Raw genomic sequence first — 17,760 nt, 5'->3', positions numbered from 1 at the left:
GGCTCATATTTATTTGTGTGAGTCAGCATCCTGAATTCCCACCAGAAATTTTCACATGAAATGAGAAGTCTGTGTATTTCTAATAAGTGCTTCAAAATCCCTTAAATTAAACATTTTCATGTGCACTAAGATTAACCCATCAGTATGTTCAATGTAAACCAGTAATATATGTCTGAATATTGCCAAAATCACTACTTATTGTGTCCATCCATGGGGCAGCTGGGTAGAACAGCGGTTAGAATGTTTGGCCCAAAGTCAGGAAGACTCATCAAGCCATGTGACCCTGCACGAGCCATTTGACTCCGTCTGCCTTAATTTCCCCCTCTGTAAAATGATCCAAAGAAGAAAATGGAAAACCATTCCAATATCTTTTCCAAGAAAACCCCAAATGGGATCATGAAGAGTCAGACAAGACCAAAATGATTGAGCAACAACAAATGCTTAGCTATGTATGAACATTTCATTTTCTTCACATTCTAATACACTATGAGAAGCCTCAACCTTATTAATCCATTTTATAGAACAAAATACTTGCCATCATTTATGATCTGAACTCCACAAAGCTCTAGGAGGTCAACAATTGTCATGCAAAAGCCATTTGACTAGCGTGTGATAACAAAGAAACTAAGGCTTGTATTTAGTATTTAGGGTGGCTATTTAAGGCCAGAGATTGAGATTTGGAAGTAGATCAGAAATCATCCAGACTAAGCTCCTCATTTTAGAGATAAGGAAATTAAAACGCAGACAAAGAAAATGACTCATCCAGAGTCATTTAGGGAATAAGAAGCTAGAATTTAAATTCATATTCTCTGGCTCAAAATCCACTATTCTTTCTATTATATTCCTTATTCTGTTCCATGGACTTTATTTAACAACTGGCTCCCCCACCCCCCCAAAAAATTATATCTATGTCACCCTTTTAAGTTTAATCTAAATTCACATTTTCTTTTTCATTTTCTCAGGCCTAGATGAATAATACAGTCAACCAAGCCCTGATTTATAGCATTTTCCAGTCTCTGAGATGTACGTGCTCATAGTGAAAACTTAGCAATGTGCTCTCATGAGGCAGTACGGGCTGATTCCAGTACATCCCCGGCTTTATCCCCTGCCTCTACCTCTCATAAACAAGTTCTGTTTGTCGCAGGGAAAGAGAACAAGGAGAAAGCCTGACGAGCTAAGTGCAAACCCAGAAGTTCTGTGAAAATAGTTCCACTTGTGAAGGATTCTTATTAGACATAGCATCACACATGAAGAATACTGATTGTTCTATTAATTAAAGGCATTTATTAAGTTCTTGCTAGGTACAAGCACTATATTAAGTGCAGGTGATAATAATAGCAATAGCTAACATTTACATAACACTCTATTCACCAGCTACATTTTAATCAATGTACATTTATTAATTTTACATTATAATAAATGGAGACAGTCCCCATAGGGGAGAAGTCATCTTGGTCTAGAAAGCTACTAGAATGGTGATTGGAGATCTAGGGGAGTTGATTGACAGATGCCTTCCAGGAGCAGTCACAGAGTTAATTTGATCTGAGTTCCAGAAGAGGAAGTGAATAAATGAATAGAGCAAAGCTGGCTGGGAGGAATGAAAGCTGGCTAGATCTGGCTAGAATAGTGAGCTAGTCACCAACCAGGGAACCCCAGGAAATTCTGTAGATTAAAAGATCCAACCTTTCAAGTAATGATCTCCAGTCCTACCTTTCTGTTATTGTAAAGGGCAACGCTATTCTACCTGGAACTTGTACATCCCCTGGGAGTCATCCTGGAGTCCTCACTATCTTTCACCTGCCATATCCAAGCTATTGCCAAGACCTACCAATTTCACCTTTGCAACATCTCCTTAATACATCCCCTTTGCCAACCCGAACTCCCTATTTCTCTAGTGTTAGGTCTGATCACTTTATACCTGGATTACTACTTTAGCCTGCTGATGAGAACTACCTGGGTCAAGGCTGTCTCTACTCCAATCCATTTTCCATTCAGTCATTAAAGTGAGTTCCTTAAAACTCAAGTCACCCCCACACTAATGGTGATCCATTAACTCAGGGGCAAATACAGATGCTGTTTGACATTGAAACCCCTTCATAACCTGGTCCCTCCTTTTTCAGGTATGTACTCTTAAAAGCGACACTGGCTTCTGGCTATTCCAGGTACAAAACACTCTGCCCTTCTGCTCTTGGCATTTTCTCTGGCTATTTCCCTATGCCTGGAATTTTCCTTTCTCCACCATTTCCCTTCTCCCTGACTACTGGCCTCCCTACCTTCCTTTAACTCCCAGATAAAATTTCATCCTCTAAGGAAGCCTTTCCCAACCCCTCGTAATTCCAATGTCTTTTCTTTTAAAATTATTCCCACTTATCCTGTATATAGGTTGTTTTGCATATATTTGTCTGCATATTGTCTCCCTCATTAGATTGTGAGCTCCTTAAGGGCAGGATCTGGCTGTGGTCTTTGTTTTCTTTGTATCTCCAGCCTTTAACATAGGGTCTGACACATAGGAGATATTTATTGATTGAATCTTTTCCTTTTTTTATTAAAGCTTTTTATTTTTCCAAACATTTGCATGGATAATTCTTAGACATTAACCCTTGCAAAACCTTGTTTCAATTTTCCCCCTTCCCCCATCCCCTCCCCTAGATGGCAAGTTGTCTAATATATGTTAAACATGGTAGAAATATATGTTAAATCCAATAAATATACATATTTATACAATTATCTTGATTCATAAGAGAAACCAAATCAAACAGCAAAAAAAAAAAAAAATGAGAAAGAAAATAAAAGGTAAGCAAACAACAACAACAAGTGAAAATGCTATGTTAAGGTTCACACTCAGTTCCCACAGTCCTTTCGCTGGGTGTTGATGGCTTTCTCCATCACAAGATCATTGGAACTGGTCTGAATCATCTCATGGTGAAGAGAGCCACGTCCATCAGAATTGATCATCATATAATCTTGTTATTGCTGTGTATAATGATGTCCTAGTTCTGCTTATTTCACTCAGCATCAGTCCATGTAAGTCTCTCCAGGCCTCTCTGAAATTCTCCTCCTGATTATTTCTTACAGAACAATAATATTCCATAACGTTCATATACCACAATTTACCCAACCATTCCCCAACTGTTGGGCATCCACTCAGTGGCCACTACAAAAAGGGCTGCCATGAACATTTTTGTACACATAGGTCCTTTTCCCATTTTTATGATCTCTTTGGGAGTAGAAACATTTTTGAACCAAAGGGTATGCACAGTTTGATAACTTTTTGAGCATAGTTCCAAATTGCTCTCCAGAATTTTTCACTCCAATAGTAGAGAAATTCATTTTTAAAAATAATTTTTTAAACCAAAAAACTATTAGATATCCTGATTCCTTACTGTGATTATACAACAAGTAAACTTTTCCCCAAGCTGCAGTCTTTGGCATCAGGCTTGTAGTTCTGGGGTAGTGGGGTCTCTATCTTTGCCCTATTTGATGCCATCTTTGAATTATTCCCCACATGGAGCCAGAGCTAGGGGATGGGAAGTAGGGTTCCTCCTCAATGGGGTTGGTATTATGGAGTCTTTTCCTCCATAGTTAATTTGAGGGTCTACATAGTGCTACTTGCCTCAGAGGTCTAAATTGCTAATAATAGCTCTGGCAATCAGGAGTAACTGAAAATTCAAGAAAGGATTGTGTAATGTATGATATGGTAGTCCATAGTACATGCTTAGTTGATTGATTTGGATTCAGAAGGCTTCGGTTTGAATTCAGGTTCTACTATTTATTGGTTGTATGACTATGAGTAAGTCATTTATCTTATAGGCCACAGATTCTTGATTGGTTGAATGGAGATGTTGAACTAAATGATCTCTAAGGTCCCATCTTGATCAGAAATCTCACAAATTATATAATTATAGATTCATAGTTTAAGAGCTCAACTAATCCAGCTACCTTATTTTATGGATGAGAAACTGAGGTCCAAAGAAATTGCCCAAGATCACACAGATAATAACATAGACATAAAATAATAAAATATTAGTAAGATTTAAATCCAGGTCCAACTTTAAATGCAGTGTTCTTTCCAAAGAAATGATCCTGCTTCTGAGGATCTCAGCCAGTAGCCACCAGCAGGCCCAGGTTGATGATGAAAAACTACTTTTTTGCAGACTTAGAATGAGGAGAATTAAGCTCTATCCCCTTTAAGTGTTGATGCATGGGCAATACCCTTAATGTTTTAGCGAGTGGACAGTGCTCAGAAGGAACTCATTAAGTAACAGGCAGCAATGAGAGAAGAGAGCCATTCTTCCCAGCGTGACAGAGTCTGGACTTTAATAAAATGCCTTGGAGGCAGAACTAGCTCCCCACATGTCTATTTCTTGTAATGCCTGATTTTGGAAGACAGATAAATTTTTCTAATTGCTGCACAGTGGGTCCAGGTGACCAGCCCCAGGCTGATTGGAAAGTGTGCAGCATGGACAGTACATTTCTTATCTGAATCACAGCAAAAGCTGGCTCTTCTTAGTAGATAAACTGTTTTTCTATGAAAAACACAAAGTTCTTGACTTTTTAAAAAAATGCATTATATTATTCTTTTATCTCTGTGTTTGTTGATGATGATGATGGTGATGATGATATTGTTGTTGATGATGATAATAGTACATATAATGGGTTAAGAAAATTTTAAATCTTAGGCCTTTTGCCTCCCTTCATTTAAAGCTCCCTCTTCCCACACTCAGTTGGTGTATGTGCAGGGAATGTAAGGTAATCTTAATGTTAGCCAGAGCTAAACATCACTTGAAAGGTAAATCTATAAAAACAAATACATAACCGTAGAATGGCTCCAAAGCCAAATACAAATGATTTTTATATTGTTGGCTGGTTCAAATTACTCACAGTCCTACTCACCTCCATTAGTGCAGCTAATCATGAGTTGATTGGGAAGATAATGTCTGATATTTTATTTAAAACCCTTCCTGCTAAGAGCTCGAATGATTTCTTATGTCTATTATACCTTTTATTCCTAGAACCTGGATGCCAGAGTCAGTAAAAATATTTATCTGAAGGTGAACATGAGAAACAGAATGAGTCTTGGAAAAAATGTAATCATTTTATTATTGGTCTTAATGGAATGGGCTCGTTGAATAAAACTGCAAGGTTGGATTGATTTCTTGTCTTGGTTTTATACATTTCTGTTGTTCGGTCATTTCAATTATGTCTCACTCTTCCCGATCCTACTTGGGGTTTGGGGATTGAACTCCTGAAAATTCCTGATTCCAAGTCCAATGCTCTATTTGCTCTATTCACTACGCCACCTAGTTCTTTATTTCATTCATATATACATGGATATAGGTATATACATATATATATATAAAACATATATAAATATATATATATAAATATATATAAAACATATACAAATACATATATAAATACATATACAAATATGTATAAATATATAAATACATACATATATATGTGTGTTTGTATATGTATATGTGTATATATATATACATACATATATATGTATATATATAATTTGTATGTATGTCTATGTGTTATTAATAACCATGAATTCAACCTTAGTCACTAAAAAGGGAGCAATCCCTGGGAAGTCTTATTCTCCCTCTTGCCTATGTATTTTTTCCCTTCAAAAGGGAGTGCCAATTATCTGTTCCCATGACATAATTAAGTTATCCATCAACTTCTCCTTTTTTTGAATGATCATCTCAGCCTGAGATATATTGAGTATGGGTTTACCAGTTAAGATTAGCTAATGAGCCCCAATCAGCTATCACCCTCACTTCAAATCAGTCAGATGTCTTGAGCCTTAATGATGTGATTTTAACATAATGGAGTCAGACCCCCATGTTAATTAACAGACATAATGAACAGTATCTAGTGTTTTATTCTTTATTCAGCATTAAAAAAATATTTAAATAATGAGTAATGGAACATATAACTTGCAATTACATATCTATAGTTTATCCTAAACATAGTAAATATTTATTAGAATCTTATTATATGGTAGGAACTATGCTAAATGCAAAAAAAGACACAAAAGAATGCCCTTGAGGAATTCACAGAAAATCCAGGAAATTTAGGAGCAGCACAGTTTAGTTTTTTAGTTCTCTGTCATCTTGCAGCCCCTACTACCAACCCAGGGTTGAGCCATTTGTGAGCAGAGAAAGGAACATTAAAAAATACACCAAAGTTTCCAACTAATGCTCAATTGAAAGCATGTATTAGGGCCAGTGATTAACTCAAGAACTCTGGGCCTGGGAGTCAACTGCTATCCATAGTATGAGAGTACGGACGAGTGCAACCCCCCACAACAGACAGACTTTTTCTATGGCCAGGAGTTTTCATCATTGATAAGGATTTCTATGTGATTCCTGCCACGACTGTTATATCATTTGTTGAATAGCGGAAATAGAGGAAATCCCCTCTGCCATTTTACCTTCATCTCTCCCCAGGTTCTAATTTCTGGTGCCCAAGAATCATTTCGCTTCCCTTTCAGTAACCTCCAATCATCACCTATGTTGGGAGTAATATCTTAAGACCCTTCCTCATACATGTTAAGGTAGTTTTCCCTCAAAAGATACTCAACCACCCTTGAGATCTAATTGCTTTAGGGGACTAACACGCCAACCATTGATGTAGCTTCCTGGTTGCCTAAGTATACAACAGCAAGGACGGAAGGGCTGAAGCTTTTCCCTAAGGTGTTTGTCCACAGGCTGGAAGAATGACCACCATCAAGACCGGATTTCTGCATTCTGAGGAACTAAGGGGTGTCCTGGGAGTACAATTTTTCCTGCTCTGAATACCTTTCCCCTGCTATGGTTTAGTAAACCTCCTTTTAAGTCCTCTGTGGACTAATTTCATCCAATTTTGAATCTGAGGCAGCAGCCTCATCTGAATTAGGTCTGGCCCATTGTAGCATCCAAATCTATTTCATCCTTATTATGGGGGAAGAGCTAAGGAGTCAGAGGGAATCTATTCATGGGATAGAATAATGGTGTCAAAGGCAAATAGAAATGAATCCTTGGGGACCTATATAATGACTTAGAAAATCACAAATTGGCTTTGTCTATGTTGTCTTGTATTTTTGACTTGCCCATGATCACACAGCTATTGAGTGTTAAGTGTCCGAGGTCATATTTGAACTGACAACTCCTGACTCCAGGGTTGTCGCTCTATCTGGTAAGCCACCTAGCTTCCACTTATTTGCATTTATTTTGTTAAATATTTCCCAATCAAGTGGATATCTTCAACATAGAGAAGAGCTAATCCAATTCCAATTGATCAATGATGGATAGAATCAGCTACACCCAGAGAAGGAACACTGGGAAATGAGTGTAAACTTAGCATTTTTTTTTTGTTTTTGTTTTTCTCCCCAGGTTATTTTTACCTTCTGAATCCAATTCTTCCTTTGCAACAACAACAACAACAACAACAACAACAACAACAACAACAACAACAAAATTCAGTTCTGCATACATATATTGTACCTAGGATATACTATAAGATATTTAATATGTATGGGAATGCCTGCCATCTACGGGAGGGGGTGGAGGGAAGGAGGGGAAAAATTCGGAACAGAAGGGAGGACAAGGGATAATGTTGTAAAAAAATTACCTATACATATGTACTGTCAAAAATGTTATAATTATAAAATCAATAAAAAAAATATTTCCCAATCACATTTTAATCTGGTTCCTCAGCACTGTAATCGGTGGACGCCAGAGTTTGACACCTCTAGACAGCAAAAAAGAATTATGGCATGACGTTAGGTGATACTTGAGTTCAAGCCCAACCTCTAGCACTTACTAACTTTGGGAAATGACTTTTGGGAAATAATTGGAAGCTAGATGGCTCACTGGATAGATCACCAACTCTGGGGTCAAAAAAAAAGATCCTATTGCATATTAAACATTTTTAAGGATGTAAAAATTGTAAAGTTTATTATCAATACATTTGGTTATTTTCCTCTGTTCCAGTTTAAGGAAATAAATACTTCATACCTGATTTCTCCTTCTCTCTCCAGTTTTTTTAATCTTTTTAATTCAAAGGATGGAGGTTGGAAGGGTGAATTAGGAGTGTGCTCACAGCGAGGAAAGAAAATTGAATTTGCTTATGAATCTTGCCTGACACAGAGGTCTAATTGTTCAATGGCCTAGTCCATAGCACTCCTATGGGAGCAAATTGAGCCTCCTGACTCACATAGGACTCACTTCCTAGTCTGAGCAGGAAGGAAATCAATCACTAGATTTCCAGGTGGAAGCAGGCCGTTTTTCGAGCTCCGAGGTATGTCTGACGTGATATCTGGATGATTCATTCTCAGGACATAGCAGGCGGCAGCTTCCTGTCCCAGGTGAAAGAACCGATTCCATCAAGTCATTTTTAATCGACGCCTTCTCAGCCACCGAAATGCAGGGCAGGAGGGAATAGCCTGACAACAGGGACATTTTCCAGCAGAGCTTTGAGGCAGAATAGTTCCTGATTTATTTGGCAGAGGCTTCCAGTTAAGCATGCTGTGCCGCTCTCTCCACAGGGATAAGGGCTGGAGGCATCCTTTAAAGTCAGAAATAAAAGGACATTTGGTGAAATGGAAGTTATCACCAAAATCTGATGATATGTTTGGGGGGAAGGGGTGTGGGGGAGAATCAATACAACAGTGGCCATCACTGGGACTTTCTTCACACTAAAAGAGTCTTCCTTGCCCCCATGTAATTTGGAAGCTCTAGAGGAGGTGTAATTATAAAAGCAGCACACTAGTATACACACCTCCTTCATCTACCTTCCAAGGAGGCTGATTTTGGTCTGGACCTCTGAGTCTGGAGCCAGGAAGACCCAAGTTCAGATACAACTTCCACCATTGAATTACTGTATGATCTTGGATTGGCCATTTAGCCTGTTTGCCTCAGTTTCCCTCTCAGTAAAACAGGGATAATAATAGCATCTTACCTCCCAGTGTTGTTAAGATCAAATGAGAGAATATTTGTAAAGTGCCTGGCACATAGTAGGTGCTACATTTGTTGTGGTTCAGCTATTGATCAGTCACATCTGATTCTTCCTGACTCCATCTGGGATTTTCTTGGTAAAGATGCTAAAGTGATTTCCCATTTCCTTCTCCAGATCATTTTACAGATGAGGAAAGTGAGGCAAAAAGAGTTGAGTGGCTTGTCCAGGTTCACACAGCTACTAGTAAATATTTGAGTTCAGATTTGAATTCCTGGTCCTCTTTACTCCAGGGCATTGTAAATACTAATGATGATGATGATGATGATGATGATGATGATGATGATGAAGATGATGATGATTCTAACATAGCTCAAATTATTTCTGGAGCCTCTCCTTTGGGATTGTCTTTTGGATCAGTTTTTTGAGCCATCCCTTTGTTCTAAGCTCCAGATATAGCTGTATTTTTATCCACCAACCTTGGCTTGAAAGGTTTGAGGGCTATTCCTTCAGAGAACTTCATTTTCAAAGAATAAAAGCACATCATCATTTGGAATAGTTTAAAAATAAATTACAAGGTTCAAAGACCATTCCAAAGAAGGTCAATGATGGCGCTACTGTGATACAAGAGTAGCAACCTAAAGTGAGGACTTTAAAGGTGTGATACAGGTCTAGAACTTTTTTGATGCAACTTTCTTTGGCCTTAGCTTCCCTGACACAATTTTCCCTGCCCCCTCCCCCCCACAAGCCGATTGGCTTCTGCTTTCCGGATGCTGCTTCCTGGTCAAGGGGCATTTGCCTTCCCGGTCAGAAGGCCAGCTGTGTATTATCCAGACCTCTCACACTTGGTGAGTGCCTGGTTTACAGGCTAACTGCATTTCTAGTTGGAGACACAGAAGCTTTTGCCATGTTAGGGCAAAGAAAATTCTACCGCTTTGTTAAAACATCTTGTGAGAGGCTCGTCTTATCCCCAAATGAAAACTGAACTAAGGGGTTCTTGTAGAAGAACACAACTGTTTGAATAAATTATCATCTAACATCTATGATGGTTTTTTATACATAAAATCAAAAGAAGTTACCCCCTCCTCCCCAAATCAGAGACCTATGTGTGGGATTTCTCAAAATTAAAGCCCCTACTGATGCTGCCTCTTTTTTCTAGTCAGTCACAACACACTAGTTAGGTTGGAGCAAAGAGCATATCATGAGATTTATAATACAGTGTTCCTTGCATCAGTTTAAGGGCAGGCTCTTCCACAAAGTGGAGAAGGTCAGAAAATATAGAGATTGTTTTTGAGGGGATTCAATTTATTTGTATGACTGCGGGATACAAAAAAGGATACTTCCTACCCCTACATGGAGCTGCTGATGTGTACATGTTACAGTTCACACTGTCTCCCCTGTATTCACTGCTAGACAATGCTTGCCTATATTCTCCACAGGGCCCAGATTCTAGTTCATCTGAGATCTTTAGTTAGTATATTGATGTCTCCTTCCAGAAAGAACAGCAGCCCCTCCCCTGAAAATGGAGAAAGCTTCCCCAGCTCTCCTCCCCAGAAATCTAGTCTCTGAGGTCCGCCATGTTCCAGACAGTAAACGCTCAGCCTTAGCTGCTCAATTCTCTGGAACAAAGAATGAGACTTGAACTTTTCTTTTAAAGTTCCTTCCTGACTTAGAGCTGGGTCACTTAGAGACCTGACCCAAGTTTATGGTGACTGCCTAATACTTTCCCCCAAAATTCATCTCTGCCGAATAGGCTGTAAAGCAGATAATGGTTATTTGCTTGATAATTATCCAACCGCTCTGGTCTTTTGCCTTCCCTAAATTTTAAAACTCTAAGGCTCTTCTGTTTGCCCAGGTAAATATTAATGCTCAGCTGAATTTGGGTCCTTTTGATATGCAAATGTGGTTGCTCAGGTTCAAAGGGATTTTTGTTCCACTTCCTCACAAATAACAAATTCAGCCACTTGCAATCTGACACATACTTAGACTCACTCATGTATTTCTGGAAAAGTTATCCAGCTGGTTCTATACTCACACTTCACACTGGTTAATCTCTCAGATACAAATGATAATTCCTTATCTTTAGGACTGTATTAGGATTTCTGGTGCCCAGGGCAAATTTATTTAGTGGGAGAATGGGAAGCAGAGAGTGGTCCATCTCATCAGATGCAATTGTGTTGGGAAAAGAAGCTTCAGATCAGATTGACCTTCAACCCCTAACTTCCAGAAGAAAGCTGGGTTGATAGACCAAGAGAACTGACATGGAGAGGAAGAATGTCCTTCAGATATCAGTTCCCTGTAGCAAAGTTCCAGGTACCCTAGCCTAATTCTGGTTCTGCTTACATTGACATGGCTTCCCAGTAATAATTACAGTCTTTTACTTAAATCCAGTATTCTCCTGGTTCAACCATGCTGCTCACCACCACTTGCTACTTCCTTCTTTTATTTCCTCCTGGAGGTACTGAATCTCAAAAGATTGGGGTCTTTATAAAAGATTATAGTCTCCACAAGAGCCTACCCAACCCAATTCCTGAGGTACTTGTCTCTTTTCTGAAAGAAGGTGGGGCTAGAATTCAACTTAATATAGACCACAAAGTGAATTATCGGTGAGGTCCCAAGGTGGTGAGGTCAAATCCAACTTAAAAGACAGCCAGCTGTTCTGTGCTCTTTATAGTTCAGTTTTGCCATATAATTATCCTATGGAATCTTATAGTTAGAAGAAACTTTAGAGTGGACCTCATCTCTACCACCCCTGACCTGAAACATGAATTCTATCCATGACATCCCCAATTAGTGATCAACCAATCTCTGCCCAAATACCTCTAATGACAAGGAGCTCCTTCCGCCATGGGCCAGCCCTTCCATTTTTGGACAGGTCTAATTGTTAAGAATTTTTTTATATTGAGCCAAACTTTTTCTCTCTATAATTTCTACTCGTTGGTGTTAGTTTTACATGTTCCAATCAAGAAGATTGTTTCATCCCTCTTTGACATAACAGTCAAATATTTGAAGACAGCAATAATGTTATGATGGCAGCTACGTAACATAGTAGATAGTGTGCTAAGTTTAGAGTCAGAAAGACTCTTTTTTTTCCACTTAAATCCAGCCTTACATACTTACTCACTGTGTGACTCTGAGCAAGTCACTTAACTCTGTCTCAATTCTTCATCTGTAAAATGAGTTCGAGAAGGATATGGCAAGCCACGCTAATATCTTTGCCAAGGAAACCCCAAAATGGGGTCACAAAGAATCGGATGTGACTGGTATGACAATGATACCAACAAAATCAGGTTACCACCTAATTTTTATGCAGATGAACATTAAATTTCCTACAGTTTATTCTAAAGTGATTGAGTCTTGGTTTTTCTCATCATCTTAGTTACCCTGAGTGTTAAAACAATAGATTATTTGAACCATGTTAACATGCACATATAAATCAGGTAGACCACTCAATGGGATACACAATCCATCTCCCCCTTCCACAGTTAGCTAAAGCTAATGTTAATGGTTCTAGTATTTTAAAAATGTAAAGAATTATATATAATTTTTGGCCTAAATATGAGGTTTTCTTAATATATAGAATTCCCAATGTGGAAATTCCTTCTACCATGTAAGGATTGTTAACTGCCTTACTTTAGGTCTTTGAAAGTGGTTTATAATTAAGAAATTCTCTTGGGGTTAGCTGCTAAAATGTGTTACAGGTAGGACCTAGAATCCAGTTCTTTCTGTCAAAGATTTTGTTATACCACTGCTGCTGCTACATGTGTGTGCGTGTGTGTGTGTGTGTGTGTGTGTGTGTGTGCATAATTGTAGACATTTTATTTTTCTTCAAATGACTGGAGTAGGAAGTAGGGAGGGCACGATTCTCAGAATTATTCTTGCATAAAAGTGTCATATTAATCTCTTTATTCTGTTGATCATTTGTTGAAAATTATTTCCATCGTATTTTTGTCTCATCAGTTTTCATGACCAAAAAAAAAAAGGTCATCCTCAGGTGGTTAGCATACTAGGGATATGCCTTTCAGTGATTAGGTAGTTTGGTCCTTGGAAATAAACTTGATCTTTTGCTGAGAAACATGCTTCCTACTATATGTGAAACTAGAAGAGAGAAGAAAGTTTCTGTTAAAGGAAAGGATGACTCTTACAGATCCTCCTTAAAGAGGCAAGGCAAGGAATTGGCTGACTGGATTTTATTATACTTCCAAAGGGAACAAGAAATATCATTTTATGGGATATTTGATCCATCAAGACTTTCTGTACTTAAGCTTCCTGGGAAAGCAAAAGCCCATCTTTTTTTTTTTTTAATGGTGATATAGCAGTGAAATATGAAATGTAACGATCTTTAAAGAGTTAAAAATGAATAACACACTAGGGGCTCAATGGAGAGGTGTATGGCTGGTAGGAACAATTGCAACCTGTGATCAATGAAAAACTTTGAGGAAGAACAGGAATAAAAAAAAATCATAAGGGACTTTCAGATAGAAAGGGGAAAATGGGCTGGTCACTTGTCAAGCGTGAGAGGTGGCAGGTGGACACTCAGAGTGCTTTAATGATGGTCACAGAGGTTCTTGCTATTATTGTTGTTTGTTCGAAGACCATGACATCAGGGACGTGATGCAATGACATCCAAATAAGTTGGATTCCAGCGAATATGTGCAAAGTCACTGTAAGAAGAAATCAAAGAAAGCCTCCAGCATAAAGTGAGAAACATCTTTCCTTTGAACTTAGCCATGTGCTGCAGAGAGCTTGTTTAGCTTTTTAGGGGAAATGAAAATAAGGTTTGGTTTTCCTTAGGTTCTCATTAGAAAGTAATGAAACAAACTGAATTTGAGTGAATTAAATCTCATTTTTGAAGGAGATTGTATTTCAAATATGAGATATGATGTGGAGAGACAAATACACATATACATTTATATGCCCCGATACCAAGGTTCAGCCTTGTTGCTGACTATCTTACTAACTCCTTATTTCTAAGGAGCACCATCACTCCTACAGTTGCTCAAGGTTACATCTTGGAGTCATCCTATATTCTTCACTTCCCTACATGCTCAGATAAGTTAGATGTAGTTGCATTTAAATAAAAGGATGACTCACACGTACTTGGAGAGGGGGGAAAAAAGGAATCGGAAGAGTGGGTATTATTGAACCCCCAAAGGCAATAAGATTCAGCATATCGTGGACTATTTGGTCATTAAGCCCTTCTATTATTTTAGCTTTCTGGCAAAGTTCCAATCAGATGCCAAATGGGTTTGAATCAACCTCCATAAAATCTCTTCCATCTGACCATTTCCTCAACTCACATAGGACTCACATCCTATTTTTGGCCTTCATTACCTTTCTACCTCACTATTACAAAAATCTCTTGCTTGACCTCCTTGCCTTGAGTTTCTCTTCATTCCATTCTGTTGGCAAGTAGATGTGATTAAAGAGCAAGTTTGGCCATAAAAGATTGTGGTGGGTTGTAAAGAAAACTGAATTTGGGGGGAAAAACCTAATTTAAATCTCTACTCTGCCAACTTTCTATGGCCTTTTATGTGATTTTGGACAAATTACTTAATAACTCTGGGGTTTCAGTTTCCTGATATGTGAAATGAGAAGGTTGGTTTAGGTAATCTCTGAGGTCTCTTTCTACTTTACATCTCTAATCCTGTGGTCCTATGCTTCAGTAGTTTCCTATTAATTTTTAAGATGAAAAATATAAACTCCTCTATTTGGCATTTAGAATTCTATGAAATCTGGCTCCAATCTTTCCTTCTAGAGTGATTTTATCTTACCTTTCTTCATTCTGTGCTCCAGCCAAACTGGTCTACTTTTTCTTCTTATACATAACATCTTATCTCTTGGATCTTTTGTCCCTTGCTGGTAATGCACTGTGTTCTTCACTTCTTGAAATCCTAGCCCTCCAACTCCTATCACCTACTATATAAGTCCCCGAAGTTCATAACATTTTTTTTTTGTCATGGACTTCTTTACCAATCATAGAAAAGTTTATGGGTACCCACCTCAGAAAAAGATTTTTTAGATAATTGAAGGAAATGCTGAATTTCAGTTAAAGATCAGTAAAAATAAAAATGTATTTTTCCACATCCAAGTTTATGGTGTCCTTGAAATCCACCCATAAAACTCTTGTGGTCTGTGACCTCTGGTTTAAGAATATTAGTCCTAGATTTTTAGTGCTGCTCTGCAACTCCTATATTACCCGATATTCACTGTGTATATATTTTGTATTTATTCATTTGTATATGTATAATCTTCTCCCAATAGAATGAATGTTCCTTGAGGTCAGGGAGATTACATTTTTGTCTTTGTATTCCCAAAGCTTAGCATGATACCTCTTACTTTGTAGACACTTAATAAAAGTTTATTGAATTGAATTTAATTGAAATAAAATTTTAAGAGAATCTGATTTAACAAGAGTGCATATTCATTTAGAATGTAAGAAAGTAAAAGATTATCACTTTTAATTACATCAAAAAACTTGGTTTCCTTATTCAAATACATTGTTATTATAATTGTTTGTATTAAAATTTGTGTCAGAGGCTCTCTCCCAATATGAAAGGGAAGCTTTCTTTAAGGAATTTCTTCCTTCTGACTCACTCTTTTCACTCAGGTAATAGGTGGCTTCACTATCTGACAACCCTTGTAGTCATTAACCCCCTTTACAAGCACATGGAATGAAAAACTCAAAAACAAATACGTTTATTTAGAAACTAAAAAAAATCATTAAGATTCATATGAGAACTCAGAAAAAATAATAATACTCATCAGGACTGTATAAAGTCTCAACCACTTAGAGTAAGAAGCATAGTCTTGAAATAAACTTTTTTTGAGTTTTGTACTCCATGTGCTTGTAAAGGGGTTATGGAAAGATAGAAAGGAAGAAAGGAAAGAAGAAAGGAAGGAAGGAGGGAGGGAGGAAAAGAAAGGAGAGAGAGGGAGGGACAGAGGAAGGAAGGGAGGAAGGAAGGAAGGAAGGAAGGAAGGAAGGAAGGAAGGAAGGAAGGAAGGAAGGAAGGAAGGAAGGAAGGAAGGAAGGAAGGAAGGAGGGAGGGAAAGAAAGGAGAGAGGGAGAGACAGAGGAAGGAAGGAAGGAAGGAAGGAGGGAGGGAGGGAGGGAAAGAAAGGAAAGAGGGAGAGACAGAGGAAGGAAGGAAGGAAGGAAGGAAGGAAGGAAGGAAGGAAGGAAGGAAGGAAGGAAGGAAGGAAGGAAGGAAGGAAGGAAGGAAGGAAGGAAGGAAGGAAGGAAGGAAGGAAGGAAGGAAGGAAGGAAGGAAGGAAGGAAGGAAGGAAGGAAGGAAGGAAAGGAGAGAGGGAGGGACAGAAGGAGGAAGGACCAAATAAGTTACTCCTCTAAATGTTAGGGCTCTCTTTGAGGGCTCCTGTAGCTATATGCTCAGTGTAGCTTCTTCTGCAGTTTAAACTTTAATAGCTCTTGAAGATGACATAATACATTGTCCACATTTTAGCTTTTCACACAAGTCAGCATTATTTTGCTTCCAACACTCCCTTGCCTCCTACAATTTTCCTTAGTCTCCCAGCAGATGGCAGTCATTCCCTTCCCCAGGGGACCTACTCTTTTACCCTGAACTACCTGGTCTGTCAACATCACAGTGTAAAAACATACTTGGTTTTATTTCTAGAGCCTTTTTTTACATTGTGAATTTTATAGATCCAATTTCTATACCTATAAGGTTTCCCAGGAATGGAAGAGAAATTTTCCATTGTACATTACAAGTGGGCCTCTCCTCAGTTTTATTTTGACTCATTGTGGCTCATGGTATTTGTTGTCTAAGCTTTGACATCATCAGGGTCAAGATCTTAATATCTCTACACACCATTCTCTCCTTAATTGATTAATTGATTCTTAGTTCCCTGAGGTTTCCCTCTGGGGATCTGGGTAGGGATATTCAAATTGCTACTACCCAAAAGCTCTAGGGAAAAGAGGACAAAGGTTGCTCTATATTTCTTCCAGCACTACCACAGAATTAATGCAGGTTTTGGCACTTTCTGGAGAGTGAATTAAATATGAGGGAACTAACGAGACCAAGTGGCTTTTTTTTTTTTACAATTTCTACACAAAAATAATGGTAATAACTAGGTTTAAAAGTAAGTTTTACAACAATATGTGACTTTAATAATATATAAAGAAAGATAAATAAAACAAAATTAAATACTGTAATTAAAATAACCAAGCTTGGTCTCAGCAAAGAGATCAGAAAATGTCCCTTCCTCCTGCAATAGAAAAGGTGAGCATTACAGTTGTAGAATATTGTACATTCTGCCATAAGCAGATGACACATTTGGTTTTGCTAAATTGTGTTTTTTTTTAATTTAAATCTTTAATATCATAGATCTTACAGTGAGACAGAGCTTGTAGTATGTCACAATCTTGTCCTTCACTCATTGGCAGAGCTAGGACAGTAGGTTGGGGTTGCAAATGCCAAATGAGGTTTGAAGTCAGAAGAAATATCCCTGCTCCAAAATAGAATTGACTGCCTTGAAGAGCAAGTTCTTATTCAAATAGCAAGGTGCTGGCTTGTGGCATGGCATGAGTTGCAGAGCACAAAGATCCTACCAGCTTGAAAATGCTGCAAATATCAATCCATCAGGCACTTCCTAGATTCTCACCATGGGATCTGTGGAGGTGGGTCAGATGCTACAACACAGGAGAATCTTTCTGGCCTTTGCATCTTCCTGAAACTTTTTGCAAGTGGCGTTCTGCCTTACTGAAGGAAGTGTACTCAGATACTCAACCATGACTCTGCAGTAGGAGAATTTATAGTCCATCCCTGACTTTTTACAAAGGTTTGCAAG

The sequence above is a fragment of the Sminthopsis crassicaudata genome, chromosome 6 (assembly GCF_048593235.1).
Source record: "Sminthopsis crassicaudata isolate SCR6 chromosome 6, ASM4859323v1, whole genome shotgun sequence".
Classification (NCBI taxonomy): Eukaryota; Metazoa; Chordata; class Mammalia; order Dasyuromorphia; family Dasyuridae; genus Sminthopsis; species Sminthopsis crassicaudata.
The sequence above is the reverse complement of the archived record's forward strand: the minus strand, read 5'-3'. Positions refer to the sequence as shown.